We start from the raw sequence: 18,948 nt of genomic DNA on the forward strand, positions 1-18,948 counted from the left end.
ATGCAATGGCTGAGAGGACATGACGAACTTTGAGCCGAGCACGTATCACGGGGAGCTGCCGACTGAAGGTAGCATTTCTTCCTGCATATATATAATCTTCAGGTATTATTATTGGCTATTGAACTGCTTGGATTTTACTGCTTCTGCAGTTGCTGATGTCGATCTGAACCTGAGCATATCTCAGCCGAGCCCCCAAAGAGACTAGAACAGCCAAGCTCCATCAGGTAGAATTGGCTGACAACCCACAAGCTGATTTTAACCTCTGAATAATAGTATAATACAAGCAATGTGATATGTTTTTTAATGAATGAAATTTGGCTAGGCAATCTCTGTCATGAAATGGCTGATTTGTGTGCTTAAAGTTTATGGTTACAGAAAATTTGGATACACTGAAAAATTTGAATTATCTTTCATAGTGTTATACTAAATTAAATTATCAAGGGAGGTAACAAGACAAAACAATGGCTGATGTTTTTACTTCTTAGTCATGTGCTTGGGAGAGATGGCTACTCAAGATGATGAAAATCGTGTAAGAAAACTGTTGGGTGCCTTCACCATTCATGATTATTGTGTGTCTTGATGAAAGGAACATAGTAATATCATCATGACTATTGACATTAGTTATTTGTTCTAAGCACTATGTATTTCAATTTCCTTGTAGATATGGATTGGAGGACCTTACAAAACCCAGCAAGCTCAATTCAAAATTAAAGAGGAAGTACTAAAGTTATGATAGTTTTGTATTTTATATGTACTTTATTTAAATATATTTCTGCTAGAACCATGTTGTGTTGCTGTTTGACGACAGGCCGAATCGATCTAATGGCCTATTTTAGTGGAAATGGAAGATGCGCTTTAAGATTTCAGAACTTGTGTTTTTGGGGTGGGGAAGAGAAATGATCCATTTGTTGAGTTTCTGGAACATTGAGCGAGTACTCTGCTACTGTTGGCCACACATGTTGTTCTGCTATTGAATTTTTGCACGGATGGAATGAGAATTGGGTCGCCAAGGACGAGCAATTCTGGTTGGTTGCTTGCTGTTATTCTCGTATTTGCTTGGCCTTCCATTTGTGTATTTTTTCTATTATTTATACCCTTTTGTCGCTGTAGGCACATGGCTATGTTGGTTGTCTCAGTTGTCTTTTACAATGCCACATTCTCTTTCTCGGGTCCATCTGAACATGACTGTGGACTCAACCTATTTTACATTGTCTTCACATCGATTCTTGTTTTTTCATTTGCAATCATTTCCCTGCACCCGAAGGTACCGTCTCATAGTCTGTTTTCTTCCTTTTATTGATTTTGCCTATGCTTTTATTACTTGATTCAATCAGAAACTATTTCTTGATAAGCTATACTGGATGTGCTCGCGGTTTTGGGCTGTATTATATTTGCAATTTTATATGATTCTTTGGGTTGGTACGATCGTTTAGATTTCATCTTGGTCATCACATGACCATGCTTTCCAACAACCACTACTATACATTTCTGTTAAATGTATCCATCTTTTTGTTCTAAATAATGCTTTGTATTATTCTTCTATTTTAGAGGTGTTACATGAATATGCCAATTTTCAAACTTGAGGCTGCGACACAGGAATGTATAGTAGATAACTGAATCACGACTCTCGAAGCTTTTTCTCATTGGAGCCTACTGTTCCCTCCGCTATGACTGAAGGCCCCACCATACAATCAGATAAAGCATTAGGTATCAATCCACTCTATCCCTTTGAACGAGAGCTTGTCCTCGGGACCGACGCGGCTACATATCTTCTCTTCTTGACTGCAGCGGGCTTGCCACAGTGGCCTTGGCCGTAGCAGCAGCACGCCACGAGCAGCGACGCCAGAGAAGAGGGAGTTCCAAATGGCGATTACAACGAAGATCAGACGACAAAAGACATGAGCGAGGTGAAAATGCAGCTATCCCTTAATTTATAGATATATTTTTTCATTGAAGTTTATTAACTCTATTGAGTCTATTGCAAACCATGGTTTCAAATGCATCATGGCGGAGTTTATCAATAACACTTCATTGCTGCTGCCACCACCATGATGGTACAAGCTTTACAAACCATGATTTCTTTTAGATCCAAAACTTGAAACTTCAATTTTATCAATCAAATAAGCAAGTGAAATTTGAATTCCCTCCTCCTTTTCGTTAATGGGAAATTCTATTAAACTCATCGATCTTTTAGATCTGATGTTGTTCTATAACATGGCTGATCACTGTGCGGTTGCATTAGTTTTCTTTCTCATGTCTTGAGATAGTTGTCTCATGCTTCAATCATGTATTAATAATAATGCTTTCAAGTGCTTGATGTGAAGCAACTTTGACTCTTTTGCAGCCTAAACAACGCCCTGGTCTCAGCGGCGTAATAAATTCATAGTGTCCCCTCCTCATTCTGTGTGTTTTTTTGATAAAAGGAACTTGCACTTAACTTATTTTGGTCCATGTTTCTTGTTTCTTTGCAGTATTAGTGTCCAATAAACTAGGTGCTGGAAATCCACATGCAGCACACCTATCAATTTATGTTTCAGGTATTATGTACCGATCTGAGGGCCTTTTTTAGCTGTCATCACAGTATTAGCGTGTTGTGCATTAATATTTTATCGAATAATTCGTGTGTCGTCGCAACTCACGGGGATTGTGTTGTAACGATGAGTATTTTATATGTTTCCTCACAAACTTTCCCACAATAGGGTACCACAACTTGCTATTTCTAAGTGGATCCAGTCCCTTCACGAAATATTTGCAAAAATGTCGAGTTACTTGCAAATGCTTGTGCAGAATTGTATCGGTTGGCAGTTTGTTTTACTTCTTCCATAAACTTGCTCCTTTCTGTATCCTATCTTTTCAGTGTCTCATTTGTTCATTCATGCACATGTCGAGCTGTATTTTGTCACTACAAGTACAATACAGTCAGATTCCTCACTGCACCCCACCCGTCCACCCATTTTTGGGAGAAATTTAAATGCATTTATGTACTGCCAGCAAAAAAATTAGCTTGTTTGCTTTCCATTGGCCAATTTGGTGGTGCTACCTTGAATGCTTTAATTCCATTCACATTTTGTATTAACATGATGTGTTTATTTTAGCCTTGCCTCCACATCAAGAAATTGGAATGCTTTCACTTTCACCTACCATGACTGATGTATATTTGTTACTGGGAGCTAGGGCTTATTGGCTGCTCCGCCGAGGTCATGCAATGGCCCTAGTGGGAGCTCGACGAGATGGACGACACACTCACCTACAGAGGGGAGCTAGGGTGTGTTGTGCATGCCTGCGAGCTGTAGAGAAGAGGGGGCAGTCTGGATCTGAACCCTCAGCAAGGTATTACATCCACCCGCTCCCCCACGCCAACGTCCTCCAGTACGTGATCTCATCTAAATTTGTTCAGTGTTAACGGTTAAGTTACAGAGTACATGGTCTTTACAATTCTCCTTCTTAGCTGTATTTTCATCTTTCTTCAGGATTTTGCAGCTCCTACTAGAGAATGGCATTAGAGTAAATGAACTAACAAGGACAGAGGTTGCTCTCGTCGTCCCATAAGTGGTAGGGAGCTCCACGTACAAACTTCATTTTTCTTATTCACAATATGATTCATTGTTAATACAACAAAAGAAATTTGACAAATTGGACATGTTCAACAATTGTGGGTGTGTCCATTCACCAGTACAACTGAATGCTTTATTTATTCCCATATAGCTTTGTGGGTTTATATGTCTGAGTTATCCCTACTATACATAAGTAGGAGGTGACCGCTACACTATGTAATTGAAAAAATAGGGATATCAGACCAGGTTTCCATTGACCAATATTATTATTTTTGGTTGTGCCAGTACAAAAGACTATCCTGTTTTCATCAAAGCTAGATTTGGCCCAGCTTGATACCTGCAGGATGCCAATGCTATTATAATCTATTGTTGGATGCCATAAATTTACCATTCATGTCTTCTGTTTTGTGCAACGATAAGATTGATTTTAATGTATACGGACAAGATATTTAGATACAATCACACAATTAAACTTTTAGCTCTATCTGTGGAGCAACGATACTTTAGACAATGTATGCCGCCATGGTAATTGATGTTTTGCTGTTCATAGTATGATTCAATGACTACTATATTTAATTACTTATTGACAAAACATGAGCTATTTCAGAATACATGGAATTAAAATTTTAAGACAATAAGTACAAATATGAGTTATTTCAGAATGCATAGAATTAAAATTTTAAGACAACAAGTACCTGGTAACAAGTTAATGTTTTTCATGTTAGGGTCAAGCTTGCAGCTGTATGAAGTTTTTTTCTGTTGTATTATGTCTCCATGACTCCATAGAGTGTCTTTTTTCATGTTTAATAATTACTTAGGTTTTATTTTAAGAATTCCCACATCACACATTTTTATTTTGTTTTCCCTGTTCCTTTTTCTCTTCCTTTCCATTCAATTAATGGGATGTTTGATACCTTACGATTGCACCAACCTGTTCAATTGTACTTCAGATATCATCTTCTTTGATTGTAATCTTTTGCATACTCTTGTTGATGGTGCTACCATATTCTTGAAACCTTCCACATTGTCCATCTGAGCATTCTTCTATCTCTGGATTTGTCCCTTAACAATCACTTGCTTTGAGGTTCCATTTGGATACACATGACTAGATCCAGTTTAAGATTATTGTATATCTTTTGTTCTAGCTATTTCTGTTGTTTTTCTTTCTATCCATACATTATCAATTTGATGATCCTGACGATGCCCCTGAGGTGCATACGCATGATCTCGCAACAGGTGCAGAAAATGGCACCCAATTACTGCCCTCGAGGTGTTGTTAGACTTAATGGGTCACTACGCGAACAGTCAGTGTAGTTCTATGCATGCATCTACAATAACAGGTTAGTAGTAGTGTATTTGTGCATGGACCCCATGTTTTCCTTTTCATTGAAAATTGAAAGCTTGTTCTTTTTTTACTGGAAGATATGTTCTCTTTTGACACCATGAAATGTCGTAGATTGTCTCTCACTTCTGCTTTGCTTCAGTACCTGTCTTTTTTCCCATGTCCCTAAATTCTAAGCTATGTGTGGTGTGCGCTGTGCCTGCTTCCAACAATTGGGTTAGGTTCAGTGTCAAGTATGTAGATTATACTTAAGCACACGACATGTTCTTCCTCTCCTCATCGCAATATGTTGATTGGATTAGATTTCATTTTGGCATATTTTTATAATATTTGTCTTGCTGGCAACACCATCTAGAACCCTTTCGTGAACCAGCATGAGTGGACAACACTGGTGGGTAGCCACATGCACAAAAGAGGAAAAAATGGTCTTTTTTCCTTCATGATTTAATTATTGTGCCTTCACATATATAGGGTTGAAATTGTCCTCCATTAAAACTCTTTTGGTATACATGCATACTGAGAAGTTGTCATATTTTCTATAATTTTATAACTACTAATTATCGAATAATGTCTTAGGGACCGTCTGTTTCCCTTCACTTTGAGAATCGAAATCTAAGTAATGGAATAGGCTATCTTTTTAAAATGTGACATTCCATAACTACCTGCATTCTTTATTTGACCGACAATCTTATAAAAGTGTATGTAGATATGTATGTAGATGTTTATGTAGATGTGGATGCATTCTTCTATACGAGCTCCCCTCTAGCTTGTAACTTGTGTAAAACCTCAAGGTAGTGAGTTATATTTTGTCTTGATTATTGTACAGGGCTACATGCACGTTGTTTCATTACTAAGAGAGAGGAAACATAGCAGTAGCACACAAGTTTTTCTTGATTATTGGTATATTCAGATCAGTGCTATATTGCTAAGTTTTTTTTATTGGTATACTCAGATCAGCACTTAAAAGAATCACAGACTTAAATCAATCACTTGCTTTGAGGTTCCATTTGGATACACATGACTAGATCCAGTTTAAGATTATTGTATATCTTTTGTTCTAGCTATTTCTGTTGTTTTTCTTTCTATCCATACATTATCAATTTGATGATCCTGACGATGCCCCTGAGGTGCATACGCATGATCTCGCAACAGGTGCAGAAAATGGCACCCAATTACTGCCCTCGAGGTGTTGTTAGACTTAATGGGTCACTACGCGAACAGTCAGTGTAGTTCTATGCATGCATCTACAATAACAGGTTAGTAGTAGTGTATTTGTGCATGGACCCCATGTTTTCCTTTTCATTGAAAATTGAAAGCTTGTTCTTTTTTTACTGGAAGATATGTTCTCTTTTGACACCATGAAATGTCGTAGATTGTCTCTCACCTCTGCTTTGCTTCAGTACCTGTCTTTTTTCCCATGTCCCTAAATTCTAAGCTATGTGTGGTGTGCGCTGTGCCTGCTTCCAACAATTGGGTTAGGTTCAGTGTCAAGTATGTAGATTATACTTAAGCACACGACATGTTCTTCCTCTCCTCATCGCAATATGTTGATTGGATTAGATTTCATTTTGGCATATTTTTATAATATTTGTCTTGCTGGCAACACCATCTAGAACCCTTTCGTGAACCAGCATGAGTGGACAACACTGGTGGGTAGCCACATGCACAAAAGAGGAAAAAATGGTCTTTTTTCCTTCATGATTTAATTATTGTGCCTTCACATATATAGGGTTGAAATTATCCTCCATTAAAACTCTTTTGGTATACATGCATACTGAGAAGTTGTCATATTTTCTATAATTTTATAACTACTAATTATCGAATAATGTCTTAGGGACCGTCTGTTTCCCTTCACTTTGAGAATCGAAATCTAAGTAATGGAATAGGCTATCTTTTTAAAATGTGACATTCCATAACTACCTGCATTCTTTATTTGACCGACAATCTTATAAAAGTGTATGTAGATATGTATGTAGATGTTTATGTAGATGTGGATGCATTCTTCTATACGAGCTCCCCTCTAGCTTGTAACTTGTGTAAAACCTCAAGGTAGTGAGTTATATTTTGTCTTGATTATTGTACAGGGCTACATGCACGTTGTTTCATTACTAAGAGAGAGGAAACATAGCAGTAGCACACAAGTTTTTCTTGATTATTGGTATATTCAGATCAGTGCTATATTGCTAAGTTTTTTTTTATTGGTATACTCAGATCAGCACTTAAAAGAATCACAGACTTAAATCACATTGTAGAGAGTTATATTCAGATCTGCACTTGCTTTTTTCATGCAATGTACTCATAGCAGTAGCACTTAAATCTTTTCAGTGACTCATTCCATGACTTAAATATATATTTTTAGATTACTTCTCGTTTCTTGCTACCTGTTTACGCGCTAGCTGTTTAAGTGCATCTGGTCGACCTTCTTTTTATGAAGTGCTTTTCATTGACTGCTTTTGTGCTACCTGTTTACGCGCTAGCTGTTTAAGTTGCACAGGCGCGAGACACATGGGGTCGTAGCGCCATCGTTTTGTTGTCGCGTGGTCATGATATTCCATCGGCGAACATCGACAACTCTGCCACGCACATGAGTATTTGTGTTCAACCTTTAATGGTGGATCTGTTTTTTTAGAAATGTGTCAAGAGAGTTGAGAATGATGATACTGGTCACCAAAACTGCACTGGGTAATATTTTGATTACTGGTCATGCATCGACAAATGTGTAAGTATAAGTACTTAATTCCAGCTTGCACTTCACCATTTGTCATTGTCAAGCTAGAAATAACAAATTTTCTATGAAACATGCCTCTGCAGGTAGCACCAAAGCTCTTTAAGAAGCTCAAATCATTTATGCGATGTGAGGCGACTTTTAACAAAGTGAATCGAATTTGCATACCTTACACCTTGGAAAGTGTCTGAACTCGTACATCTTGGAATAAAACAACAATTTTTTGTTGACAGCATGTGTGTTTCTTTGGATTGTGCATAAATTTCCTGTGCATGAATCTGGTGTCAATCTTGCTTTTTTACGTGCTATTTCGTGAGAAAATATATTATCAAATACTTTTTCTATAAAGAGAATGAACCTGGGTCTTTTTGTTTTGCCATCTTCAGAAGCTCGAGTCGTCCACTGGTGGCTTATCTTCTCTGCCTGGTGAGAGCTGGCACTACCGTTTGGTGTCGTGACCTTGCTGATGCTTGTTCGCCTGGTGAAGAGTTTGGGGCATATTCAGTTTTACAAAGTTTGGGCCATCACGCATCAGGCTGGAGCTTTGTAGAGTTAATGAACACGAAGTTGAGTTCAACATGCAATTTCTGCCGTGCTCTTCACTAACCACCTGTCACACCCGGGTTTCAGGGCACCAAGACCCGGGCGCGAACATAAACACCAGGTGTGCTGGGACCAAGTCTCACACATATGATGCATAGTGGCACAGGATCGAATGTCACATCTTTACTATATAACAGGAGTTCTATACAAAATAATTAAATAATTACATCATATGAGGAAACGATCCAGCAACCCAAAGTTGACTGGGAGACGACGACCTAGACCACTCACGAACTCATCACAGCATCCTCCACGCGCCTCATCCTGTGGTACCTGCTCTTGACCTGTGGGGGGGTGTGAGACAGCAAGAGTGAGCTCACATACGTTCATCGCTCAACAAGTTGTGGGGAATAATGTGAATGAACTCGCCAAAGGTGGGAGTTCATGTGAAGTGTAAGGCTTACCAAAGAGGATGGGTAGAGCTGAGCATTGTTTTTAAAGTTGGTCAAAATTTTATTAGCAATTACTAAGTAAATACCAACCCAATTAAATAGTAGAACAGAAGTAACAACATCACCTGCGATGCAATGCATATGACAAATTGAATTTAGTTCCATAAATTAATCATGTGAGGGTCCGAGCTGCTCATGACCGTGAGCACGGCTAGTATACCAGTTTTACACTCTGCAGAGGTGGCGCATCTTTACCCACAAGTCATGTTACCCATCTGCCAAGGGATCGCGACTTCCCATACACCTCTACCGAGGAGGCGAGGCAGGGTAACACTACGAGGCCTTTACAAAGTTCCACTAGCTTCAGAAAACCCGCTACAGTTTATAGGAAGCTCCAATGCAGGAATTCCCTTGCAGGACCGCCATCGCAGCAAAATCCTCCCGAGGGTCTCCCTACACTGACCACTCCCCTACTGCCCTTGCCCCTTTCGGGTAAGGTAGTCCTCCACTAGCTTTCCTAATTAATCAGCCAAGGGCGTCCCATTATACCCTTGTGGTAGCACTGTTTTCCCGGGTGGTCGCTCCATGTTCCAATTAACATAATGATCTTATCATGAACGATAAATAACAACGGATAACAAAAGTATAATCATGAGTAATGTATCTTCATACCCAAAACCACATAAAGCACTAGCAAGTACTACCCAAAAAGTTCAGTGGTAACAAGGTATAAAGATAATCAAACTAGGGTAACCTATTGGGTCCCATCAAAATTAACCTATGCAGATCATTATGATTAATTAGAACATGGCTGGGTAAAAAGAAGTGATCAAGGGCACAACTTGCCTGGGACTTGAGATTCCAGGTACCAGGATGATCTTCAGGTGACTCGTAACCTCGCGCTAGTCGTAGCAGTACAAACAGACATGGTATAGCCAAAATTAACATCACACCAAACATAAGAACATATTGCATAATAATGATCTACGCGCTGCTACGAGATCGTAGAAACAAGAACCACTAAATTCGGAGCTACAGTTATTAAGTTATGAATTTCTGAATTTATTTAATACCTAGAATAGAGTTATTCATGTGAATAATTTTTAAATCAAGTTTCATGGTTAGACAAAGGTACTAGGTAATAAACAATATCTAAACAAAATTAATGCCACTGGAACAAATCAATTTGGAGTTCATATGCATCTTCTATGAATTATACAAATTCTAGGGTTTATTTTTATATTAAAAATCCAATTTCCATTTCATTTTATCAATTTAACTCTGTATTGGACTGGGCCTCAATTTCCAGAGAGATCAGGGGTTTCAGGGTAAAATTCCTAAGACCCAGTAAACAGTCTCCGAGGATGGCGGGTTTATTTTAAAATTCGCTAGGGTTTCTTTAGCAAATGCACGCGGCGAAGAGGTATCGGGGTACTAGAGCCGTCGGATGATTCATCAACGGTGCAGATTAGATGGATCCACCAAGACACTCTGGCCCTCGGATCCCCGATCTACGGCCACGAGCCCATTACTGCGCGACCCAATCCTACACGTACGTATACGATCGGACGACTACGACACTCATCTAATCTCCACCGTTGACCACTAGATTAACGGTACCCGGTCGTCTTCTCCACCCTGGCCGACACACAGGCGGGCCGCGCCCCACCGCGCGACGGCGGCCATAGCAGGCACGCCCATCCCCCGCGCTCGCACCCAAGTTTTGATCCGAAGAGCGCTACATATAGCAGGGGCCAAGGCGAACATGATAGGAACAGCTTACCGACGTTTTGGACTGACAGGAGACCCGACCACGGCACGGGGCGGTCCCGCGGCGATGCCACACGCCAGGCGAGCAATTCCAGCGCCACAAGTGTCCAATCCTTGGTGAAGCGGCCACGGCTGCCCTTCCCCGAGCCCGAGGAAGATCCCAGGCACCCCCGACGGTGCGGACGACGATTGAATCGGAGATTCCCCCGCGACAGCGATGCTTCTCCCTTATCCGCCCCAGAGAAGCCAACCGGGTTTCGATGTTGGGTCAAGGGTGTCGCGGAGCTTGACTTTTATACACCACGGACAAGTCCGCGTGGGCGCCAGGATTTCAGCCGGGGAGGTTGGAGGTCAGGTCGCGAGCGGGAGCGAGGATTGCGGGCGCCGTTCGACCGAGTCAAGCGCGATTTCTGCGCGCTTCCGTGCGAGTCCGTAGCGCGGCTGGGGAAGAAGACCCGTGGCCCGTGGGTCCCACCGGTCATATGGCACAGAGAGGGGGTTCCGCGCGGAGGGAGGTGGACTGCCACTGGCGAGGATCTCGGGCGTTTCTGTTGTCGCCGCGCGCAGAGTCTGGAGCTTGCCCGAGTCACGCGGACGCAGCGAAGAAAGGGGAAGGGATAGAGCTGACGTGCGGGACCGACGATCCAGTGTGAGTCAAGAGCGAGCGTGAGTCGGACGAGTGGGCCCCAGATGTCAGTGGCCAGCAGATCAGTGCGGAAAAAGAGCGCAGTTGCGCGTGGGGGAGCAAGGTGGGCCGCGCGGGTCCAATGTGTAGATGGGCCGGAAGTGAAGCGCGAGGCCCATCTAACTGGGTTCGTCTTATTCTTTTATTTTCAATTCTTCTTCTTCTTTTTTTTCTTTTAAATCCAAATTTGAATTCAAATCTCTGTTGTGAATTTGTACTTTAGATTAAATATTCAAACCAAATATTCCAATATGAAAAGGTACATTTATTTATATATTTTTCTATATACCTTATATACTCTCTTTTTCCTCAAATCCTCTTCTCGTTATTATTTTATTTTTATTCGTATTATGATTGTTTTAAATGTACAAGCAAAAATCCAATATGATGCATTGGTTTATTTGTGTCTTAATAAATATTTACTCATTTTGAAACATGAGTAGTCACATGTGATGATAATTAGAGATGCACTCACATATATAAAGGAAACAATTTCTTCTTTTATTCTTCCTTACAATTTGGGTATTACAAATCCTACCCCCCTTAAAAATAATCTCGTCCTCGAGATTTGAAGAAAAGGGATGCAACCAGTTTGGTTTATGAATCAAAAGTTTTGTTTCATGTTTTTTTTATAGTAGCTAGTAGATGATTGGGAAAATATAGACATATACGTCTAGCCATCTATTAGGTCAGATGAGGTACGATTATGGCAAGTATAGATAATAGGTTGTGGCAAGGAAGAGTATAATAAGGAAAGACTTCATCCTGAACTGTGGATCTTGATTCCGCTGGCGGTTCAACTTGATCTTTGAAGTCTTGTGTTGATGCTTATCCTTCTTTGACATGGTTGGTCTTCTTTGGCCTTTATTTCTTGGAGTTGTCATCTGAGTTAAGGACATATGGCTAGGACATATGTGAGTAGGATGGATTGTATGGTGTAGGTAGGTTAGAATCTCTTGCTAGGTTAAAATTGTGGGGTTATGCAACTATTGGATGGTTAAGGTAGTTGCATATGGCCAAGTCGATCTGTCATTCTTAATTTAGTGCAGGGTGAACTAAGTTAAGACCCGTTCTATAGGAGTAGAGTCTAATCTATTTCATCAGTATTATCTAACATGTTTGATAAATCACTTTAGATTAGATCAGATCTAGGTTAGATTGGTGTGACTAGTTTGACTAGATAAGATCTTATTTATTTTAGGCTAGATCATGGTTGTTACACTTAGCGTGGGATAAATATGCTTATTGGGGTAAGATGAATCCATAAGGATAAGGTAGAATCTTTTGAGGTCAGATAGATCTATTAGGATAAGATAAATCTTTTCAAAATAAGATAAGAATCTATTTTTTTAGGATAAGATGGATCTATGAGTGTAGGATAGACTTTTTCAAGATAAGATGGATTTTGCTAGGCTAGATTCTTTGATGAGGGATAACCTAGTTCATTTAGATATTTTTATCACCGTTTTTTTTCTATATGTATATGCAGATGTGATTGTGGACATTACTCCACAACTAATCACGCTCAATCAAAGATCCAAATCAAACAAGTATCATAAGAACAAACATCAAGCATACAAATACCTATAAAAATAGTTTTGTTTTTGTTCCTAAGAGTAGGTCTCCTATTCCTAAAGTCACTTTAGGCACAGGATTTCAAAGTGTGAAATCCACATTTGTCTTTAGAATGAAAAGGTAAGAATAATCAGAGTAAAGCGGAAATAGATGAGAAAAGATTAAGAAAAGTTTAGAAAGAATCAGAGTAGCAAAGGTAAGTAGACAATGGTTGTCCAGTTCTATCTAGGTTACGTCCTACAGTCAACATTCCTCTGATACCACTTCTGTCACACCCGGGTTTCAGGGCACCAAGACCCGGGCGCGAACATAAACACCAGGTGTGCTGGGACCAAGTCTCACACATATGATGCATAGTGGCACAGGATCGAATGTCACATCTTTACTATATAACAGGAGTTCTATACAAAATAATTAAATAATTACATCATATGAGGAAACGATCCAGCAACCCAAAGTTGACTGGGAGACGACGGCCTAGACCACTCACGAACTCATCACAACATCCTCCACGCGCCTCATCCTGTGGTACCTGCTCTTGACCTGTGGGGGGGTGTGAGACAGCAAGAGTGAGCTCACATACGTTCATCGCTCAACAAGTTGTGGGGAATAATGTGAATGAACTCGCCAAAGGTGGGAGTTCATGTGAAGTGTAAGGCTTACCAAAGAGGATGGGTAGAGCTGAGCATTGTTTTTAAAGTTGGTCAAAATTTTATTAGCAATTACTAAGTATAAGTAAATACCAACCCAATTAAATAGTAGAACAGAAGTAACAACATCACCTGCGATGCAATGCATATGACAAATTGAATTTAGTTCCATAAATTAATCATGTGAGGGTCCGAGCTGCTCATGACCGTGAGCACGGCTAGTATACCAGTTTTACACTCTGCAGAGGTGGCGCATCTTTACCCACAAGTCATGTTACCCATCTGCCAAGGGATCGCGACTTCCCATACACCTCTACCGAGGAGGCGAGGCAGGGTAACACTACGAGGCCTTTACAAAGTTCCACTAGCTTCAGAAAACCCGCTACAGTTTATAGGAAGCTCCAATGCAGGAATTCCCTTGCAGGACCGCCATCGCAGCAAAATCCTCCCGAGGGTCTCCCTACACTGACCACTCCCCTACTGCCCTTGCCCCTTTCGGGTAAGGTAGTCCTCCACTAGCTTTCCTAATTAATCAGCCAAGGGCGTCCCATTATACCCTTGTGGTAGCACTGTTTTCCCGGGTGGTCGCTCCATGTTCCAATTAACATAATGATCTTATCATGAACGATAAATAACAACGGATAACAAAAGTATAATCATGAGTAATGTATCTTCATACCCAAAACCACATAAAGCACTAGCAAGTACTACCCAAAAAGTTCAGTGGTAACAAGGTATAAAGATAATCAAACTAGGGTAACCTATTGGGTCCCATCAAAATTAACCTATGCAGATCATTATGATTAATTAGAACATGGCTGGGTAAAAAGAAGTGATCAAGGGCACAACTTGCCTGGGACTTGAGATTCCAGGTACCAGGATGATCTTCAGGTGACTCGTAACCTCGCGCTAGTCGTAGCAGTACAAACAGACATGGTATAGCCAAAATTAACATCACACCAAACATAAGAACATATTGCATAATAATGATCTACGCGCTGCTACGAGATCGTAGAAACAAGAACCACTAAATTCGGAGCTACAGTTATTAAGTTATGAATTTCTGAATTTATTTAATACCTAGAATAGAGTTATTCATGTGAATAATTTTTAAATCAAGTTTCATGGTTAGACAAAGGTACTAGGTAATAAACAATATCTAAACAAAATTAATGCCACTGGAACAAATCAATTTGGAGTTCATATGCATCTTCTATGAATTATACAAATTCTAGGGTTTATTTTTATATTAAAAATCCAATTTCCATTTCATTTTATCAATTTAACTCTGTATTGGACTGGGCCTCAATTTCCAGAGAGATCAGGGGTTTCAGGGTAAAATTCCTAAGACCCAGTAAACAGTCTCCGAGGATGGCGGGTTTATTTTAAAATTCGCTAGGGTTTCTTTAGCAAATGCACGCGGCGAAGAGGTATCGGGGTACTAGAGCCGTCGGATGATTCATCAACGGTGCAGATTAGATGGATCCACCAAGACACTCTGGCCCTCGGATCCCCGATCTACGGCCACGAGCCCATTACTGCGCGACCCAATCCTACACGTACGTATACGATCGGACGACTACGGCACTCATCTAATCTGACCCGGGCGCGAACATAAACACCAGGTGTGCTGGGACCAAGTCTCACACATATGATGCATAGTGGCACAGGATCGAATGTCACATCTTTACTATATAACAGGAGTTCTATACAAAATAATTAAATAATTACATCATATGAGGAAACGATCCAGCAACCCAAAGTTGACTGGGAGACGACGGCCTAGACCACTCACGAACTCATCACAGCATCCTCCACGCGCCTCATCCTGTGGTACCTGCTCTTGACCTGTGGGGGGGTGTGAGACAGCAAGAGTGAGCTCACATACGTTCATCGCTCAACAAGTTGTGGGGAATAATGTGAATGAACTCGCCAAAGGTGGGAGTTCATGTGAAGTGTAAGGCTTACCAAAGAGGATGGGTAGAGCTGAGCATTGTTTTTAAAGTTGGTCAAAATTTTATTAGCAATTACTAAGTAAATACCAACCCAATTAAATAGTAGAACAGAAGTAACAACATCACCTGCGATGCAATGCATATGACAAATTGAATTTAGTTCCATAAATTAATCATGTGAGGGTCCGAGCTGCTCATGACCGTGAGCACGGCTAGTATACCAGTTTTACACTCTGCAGAGGTGGCACATCTTTACCCACAAGTCATGCTACCCATCTGCCAAGGGATCGCGACTTCCCATACACCTCTACCGAGGAGGCGAGGCAGGGTAACACTACGAGGCCTTTACAAAGTTCCACTAGCTTCAGAAAACCCGCTACAGTTTATAGGAAGCTCCAATGCAGGAATTCCCTTGCAGGACCGCCATCGCAGCAAAATCCTCCCGAGGGTCTCCCTACACTGACCACTCCCCTACTGCCCTTGCCCCTTTCGGTTAAGGTAGTCCTCCACTAGCTTTCCTAATTAATCAGCCAAGGGCGTCCCATTATACCCTTGTGGTAGCACTGTTTTCCCGGGTGGTCGCTCCATGTTCCAATTAACATAATGATCTTATCATGAACGATAAATAACAACGGATAACAAAAGTATAATCATGAGTAATGTATCTTCATACCCAAAACCACATAAAGCACTAGCAAGTACTACCCAAAAAGTTCAGTGGTAACAAGGTATAAAGATAATCAAACTAGGGTAACCTATTGGGTCCCATCAAAATTAACCTATGCAGATCATTATGATTAATTAGAACATGGCTGGGTAAAAAGAAGTGATCAAGGGCACAACTTGCCTGGGACTTGAGATTCCAGGTACCAGGATGATCTTCAGGTGACTCGTAACCTCGCGCTAGTCGTAGCAGTACAAACAGACATGGTATAGCCAAAATTAACATCACACCAAACATAAGAACATATTGCATAATAATGATCTACGCGCTGCTACGAGATCGTAGAAACAAGAACCACTAAATTCGGAGCTACAGTTATTAAGTTATGAATTTCTGAATTTATTTAATACCTAGAATAGAGTTATTCATGTGAATAATTTTTAAATCAAGTTTCATGGTTAGACAAAGGTACTAGGTAATAAAAAATATCTAAACAAAATTAATGCCACTGGAACAAATCAATTTGGAGTTCATATGCATCTTCTATGAATTATACAAATTCTAGGGTTTATTTTTATATTAAAAATCCAATTTCCATTTCATTTTATCAATTTAACTCTGTATTGGACTGGGCCTCAATTTCCAGAGAGATCAGGGGTTTCAGGGTAAAATTCCTAAGACCCAGTAAACAGTCTCCGAGGATGGCGGGTTTATTTTAAAATTCGCTAGGGTTTCTTTAGCAAATGCACGCGGCGAAGAGGTATCGGGGTACTAGAGCCGTCGGATGATTCATCAACGGTGCAGATTAGATGGATCCACCAAGACACTCTGGCCCTCGGATCCCCGATCTACGGCCACGAGCCCATTACTGCGCGACCCAATCCTACACGTACGTATACGATCGGACGACTACGACACTCATCTAATCTCCACCGTTGACCACTAGATTAACGGTACCCGGTCGTCTTCTCCACCCTGGCCGACACACAGGCGGGCCGCGCCCCACCGCGCGACGGCGGCCATAGCAGGCACGCCCATCCCCCGCGCTCGCACCCAAGTTTTGATCCGAAGAGCGCTACATATAGCAGGGGCCAAGGCGAACATGATAGGAACAGCTTACCGACGTTTTGGACTGACAGGAGACCCGACCACGGCACGGGGCGGTCCCGCGGCGATGCCACACGCCAGGCGAGCAATTCCAGCGCCACAAGTGTCCAATCCTTGGTGAAGCGGCCACGGCTGCCCTTCCCCGAGCCCGAGGAAGATCCCAGGCACCCCCGACGGTGCGGACGACGATTGAATCGGAGATTCCCCCGCGACAGCGATGCTTCTCCCTTATCCGCCCCAGAGAAGCCAACCGGGTTTCGATGTTGGGTCAAGGGTGTCGCGGAGCTTGACTTTTATACACCACGGACAAGTCCGCGTGGGCGCCAGGATTTCAGCCGGGGAGGTTGGAGGTCAGGTCGCGAGCGGGAGCGAGGATTGCGGGCGCCGTTCGACCGAGTCAAGCGCGATTTCTGCGCGCTTCCGTGCGAGTCCGTAGCGCGGCTGGGGAAGAAGACCCGTGGCCCGTGGGTCCCACCGGTCATATGGCACAGAGAGGGGGTTCCGCGCGGAGGGAGGTGGACTGCCACTGGCGAGGATCTTGGGCGTTTCTGTTGTCGCCGCGCGCAGAGTCTGGAGCTTGCCCGAGTCACGCGGACGCAGCGAAGAAAGGGGAAGGGATAGAGCTGACGTGCGGGACCGACGATCCAGTGTGAGTCAAGAGCGAGCGTGAGTCGGACGAGTGGGCCCCAGATGTCAGTGGCCAGCAGATCAGTGCGGAAAAAGAGCGCAGTTGCGCGTGGGGGAGCAAGGTGGGCCGCGCGGGTCCAATGTGTAGATGGGCCGGAAGTGAAGCGCGAGGCCCATCTAACTGGGTTCGTCTTATTCTTTTATTTTCAATTCTTCTTCTTCTTTTTTTTCTTTTAAATCCAAATTTGAATTCAAATCTCTGTTGTGAATTTGTACTTTAGATTAAATATTCAAACCAAATATTCCAATATGAAAAGGTACATTTATTTATATATTTTTCTATATACCTTATATACTCTCTTTTTCCTCAAATCCTCTTCTCGTTATTATTTTATTTTTATTCGTATTATGATTGTTTTAAATGCACAAGCAAAAATCCAATATGATGCATTGGTTTATTTGTGTCTTAATAAATATTTACTCATTTTGAAACATGAGTAGTCACATGTGATGATAATTAGAGATGCACTCACATATATAAAGGAAACAATTTCTTCTTTTATTCTTCCTTACAATTTGGGTATTACACCACCACACATGCACATTGACATGATGTAAACAAAGAACCGATTTTGTTGGATTTGATTGTGTATTATGTGCTGTAAATATCTGTTTTATATGATTGTCCTGCCACCTGGGCTGCTGTAATTTGATGGATATGGTAATTTTTATGATAAAATATGGACATGGTATAAAGATTCATTTTTAATCTGGCGCCTTACTAATTGCTGTCAGGCTGCCCCAACATAAACTTGTGATATGGTGTTGTGTTTGTTTGCTGCTTTCAAGTTGATCTGCAGTTATGTTTTCAGTAGCTAGCAACTTCAGAGGTTATGGCAACAGAGAGGTCATGGCACTAGGTGGGCGCCGGCTCTCACCAGACGGGGAAGAGAAGCTGATTGAAACTAACCCCTTGTTGCGTGACAAACTACAATTTCCTGGCCCGAAGAATTCTAGGTGGGTTTGGATTGTGGAAATGAACTGCTATAAGGATATTGACATGAAACAAATAGCATGCTGACTGATGCAAGATATTGACGTACTCTCAATTGTGTATTTAGGTATTAAAATGTAGCTATCTCAAATATCTGTGAACTCAAGTGAATGTCCAGTTTGATAGCTATTACTGATTCTTTTGATGTGTTGTTTGTTTGATAGCTAGATTAAAATAACAAAATTTATGTATGGCTAGGTTCACAAATGGATTACGAATTTTTTCTCATAACAATATAACACACA

General features: G+C 41.4%; 3 long non-coding RNA genes across 4 annotated transcripts; 2 read left to right on the forward strand and 1 right to left on the reverse strand.

The window, feature by feature from the left end:
• Positions 1–975: 975 nt before the first annotated feature.
• LOC103654281 (uncharacterized) lies at positions 976–2,257 on the forward strand. 2 transcript variants are annotated; one of them, XR_002268847.1, is made up of 4 exons: positions 976–1,025; positions 1,111–1,264; positions 1,549–1,707; positions 1,789–2,257. It is a non-coding gene; the product is annotated as an uncharacterized lncRNA (long non-coding RNA). The 2 variants fall into 2 exon arrangements; XR_002268848.1 differs by lacking the exon at positions 1,111–1,264.
• A 1,195-nt stretch (positions 2,258–3,452) lies between these two features.
• On the forward strand, positions 3,453–8,099 carry LOC103654283 (uncharacterized). The gene is made up of 3 exons (XR_002269238.1): positions 3,453–6,152; positions 7,526–7,750; positions 8,008–8,099. It is a non-coding gene; the product is annotated as an uncharacterized lncRNA (long non-coding RNA).
• Positions 7,798–18,907, reverse strand: LOC103654282 (uncharacterized). The gene is made up of 3 exons (XR_565999.2): positions 18,242–18,907; positions 7,980–8,231; positions 7,798–7,887 (listed from the first exon to the last, which is right to left on the reverse strand). It is a non-coding gene; the product is annotated as an uncharacterized lncRNA (long non-coding RNA).
• Between the last annotated feature and the right edge of the window lie 41 nt (positions 18,908–18,948).

Source organism: Zea mays, chromosome 4 (genome assembly GCF_902167145.1).
Source record: "Zea mays cultivar B73 chromosome 4, Zm-B73-REFERENCE-NAM-5.0, whole genome shotgun sequence".
Classification (NCBI taxonomy): Eukaryota; Viridiplantae; Streptophyta; class Magnoliopsida; order Poales; family Poaceae; genus Zea; species Zea mays.